Genomic DNA, 2,981 nt, shown 5'->3' with positions numbered 1-2,981 from the left:
AAAGAACAAAATGTAAAAATGTAGGCTGGGTGTGGTGGCTCACGTCTGTAATCCCAGCACTTTGGAAGGCTGAGGCGGTTGGATCATGAGGTCAGTCGTTTGAGACCAGCCTGGCCAATAAGGTGAAACCCCATCTCTACTGAAAATACAAAAATCAGCTGGACGTGGTGACGGGCACCTGTAGTCCCAGTGACTCAGGAGGCTGAGGCAAAAGAATTGCTTGAACCCAGGAGGCGGAGGTTGCAGTCAGCCGAGATCAGGCCACTGCACTCCAGCCTGGTAACAGAGCGAGACTCCGTCTCAAAAAAAAAAAAAAAGAAAAAAATGTAAACATTCCAAACTCTTATACTGTAAACATAATTATATACATAACAAAAACGGGGAAGTGAGGGGAAAGGGCAGTGGGAAGATTTCTAAGCATGTAGATTTACTCATCTTTAGTGTCTGGAAAATAATCCACTGTAAAAAATGAGCTCCAGCCAGGCATGGGGGCTCATGCCTACAATCCCAGCACTTTGGGAGGCCCAGGCAGGAGGATCACGTGAGCCCAGGAGTTCAAGATCAGCCTGGGCAACCTGGGGAAACCCCTTATCTACTAAAAATACAAAAAATTAGCCAGGCATAGTGGCATGCACCTGTAGTCCCAGCTACTGGGGAGGCTGAGGCACAAGAATCTCTTGAATGTAGGAGTTGGAGGTTGTAGTGAGCTGAGATCATACCACTGCACTCCAGCGTGAGCGACAGAATGAGATTCTATCTCAAAAAAAAAAAAAAGCAGAAAAAGAACTCCATGAACTGCAGCTTTTTCAAACAAACACAATTCTAATTTCTTGATGATTTTTGTGTTCATTTTTCTTAAGGGGGTTATTTTAGGAATTTTTGTGGTTTACAAACAGTTAGCTGAAGTTCAGCAATTCCTTCTATTTTACTTTGTTTCTGTTTTCTGTAAAATTAAACTTAATTTTACTTAAAAATAATTTGTAGAATAAAATTCCACTGTTATCTATTGATCTTTTTGCTCTGCACGCCCAAGTTCAGATGACATATTCCAAATATTGGTGGCTGTTTCCAGAAAGTGAGATTTGAGACACCAGAAAAAAAAAATAAAAATAAAAAATAAAAAATAAAAAAAACTTCCTCATGGTGCTCTTTAATGCTTTTTAGAAAAGCTCATTATATATAAAAAACAGTCATTTTTCTTGAGTAGCGTGGAATAGAAGGATAAGATGGCCCCCCATGCCTTTTGTCACCAGATGTTACACCCATGATTATGTGATTTATGTGCTGAAAAGGATTTTGCAGATGTCATAAAAGTTATTAATTACAGGCCAGGTGAGGTGGTTCGTGCCTGTAATCCTAGCACTTTGAGAGGCTGAGGTGGATAGATTGCCTGAGTTCAGGAGTTCGAGACCAGCCTGGGCAACATGGAGAAACCCCATCTCTACTAAAAGTTCAAAAATTAGCCAGGTGCAGTAGCACTCGCCTGTAGTCCCAGCTACTCCGGAGGATGAGGCACGAGAATCGGTTGAACCTAGGAGGCAAAGGTTGGAGTGAGCTGAGATCGTGCCACTACGCTCCAGCCTGGGAGACAGAGTGAGATTCCATCTCAAAAAATTAAAAAAAAAAATTAACTCTGTCATCCAGGCTAATGTTCCTGTTTTTAGTAGAGATTTTTGTACTTTTGGTAGAGACAGGGTTTTGCCACGTTGACCAGGCTGGCCTCGAGCTCCTGACCTCAAGTGATCCATCCCCGTCGGGATTACAGGTGTGAGCCACCGCTTCTGGCTGCATGAGAAAGCTTTAATGCAAAAGAGGTATCTGGTTGCTGGCTTTGAAGATGGAGGGGACCAAGTGGAAAGGCCCTGAGGAGCAGCCCCCAGGAGTTAAGAGCAAGTCCCTTGCCAACAACCAACAAGGAAACAAGGACCTCGGCCCTATACCTTCAAGAACCTTCAAGGCAGGAGGATCACTTGAACCCAGGAGTTCAAGGCTGCAGCAAGCTATGACGGTTTCACTGTACAAGATAAATTGAAGATAAATGAAGTTAGCAAGGCTAAGGTGGGAGAATCCTGTGAGGCAAGGAGTTTAAGACCAGCCCGGGGAATATAGCAAACCCCCATCTCTACAAAAAAGTTTAAAAATTGCCTGGCACGGTGGCTCACACCTGTAATCCCAGCGCCTTGGGAGGTTGAGGTGGGCAGATTGCTTGATCCCAAGAGTTTGAGACCAGGCTGGGCAACATAATGAGACCTCATCTCTACATATATATATATATATCACTTGAACCCAGGAGTTCAAGGCTGCAGCGAGCTATGACGGTCTCACTGGACCCTAGCCTGGGTGACAGAGTGAGAACCTGACTCAAGAAAAAAAAAAGGATGAAGGTAACAGCATCTTTGTTCTTCAGACAGATTCTCTCTAACATCTACCTCCCAATTTCTGCCCCATATAATTTTATGGATAAAAAAACATTTACCTTCTATTCTTAACCATAATTAAGTATTCTGCAGACTGACCCTAAAACATGAAAATCACTTAAACAGCATTTGTTAGATTGGTGCAAAAGTAATTGTCGTTTTTGCCATTGAAAGTAATGGCAGTATTCTGTAAATATTTTTCTCTGAAGAGGCAAAATGTTTATCAGAATTACTCTTCTTGGCTGAGTGTGGTGACTCATGCCTGTAATTCCAGCACTTTGGGAGGCCGAGGCTGGCAGATCACCTGAGTACAGGGGTTTAAGACCAGCTTGACCAACATGGAGAAACCCCCTCTCTACTAAAAATACAAAATTAGCCAGGCGTGGTGGTGCATGCCTGTAATCCCAGCTATTTGGGAGGCTGAGGCAGGAGAATTGCTTGCTTGAACCCAGGAGGCGGAAGTTGCAGTGAGCCAAGATCATGGCATTGCAGTCCAGCCCAGGCAACAAGAGAAAACTCTGTCTCAAAAAAAAAAAAAGAACAAGAAGAATTACTCTTTTTATT

Source organism: Mandrillus leucophaeus, unplaced genomic scaffold, assembly GCF_000951045.1.
Source record: "Mandrillus leucophaeus isolate KB7577 unplaced genomic scaffold, Mleu.le_1.0 Scaffold4, whole genome shotgun sequence".
NCBI lineage: Eukaryota > Metazoa > Chordata > Mammalia > Primates > Cercopithecidae > Mandrillus > Mandrillus leucophaeus.
Note: the sequence above shows the minus strand (reverse complement) of the source record.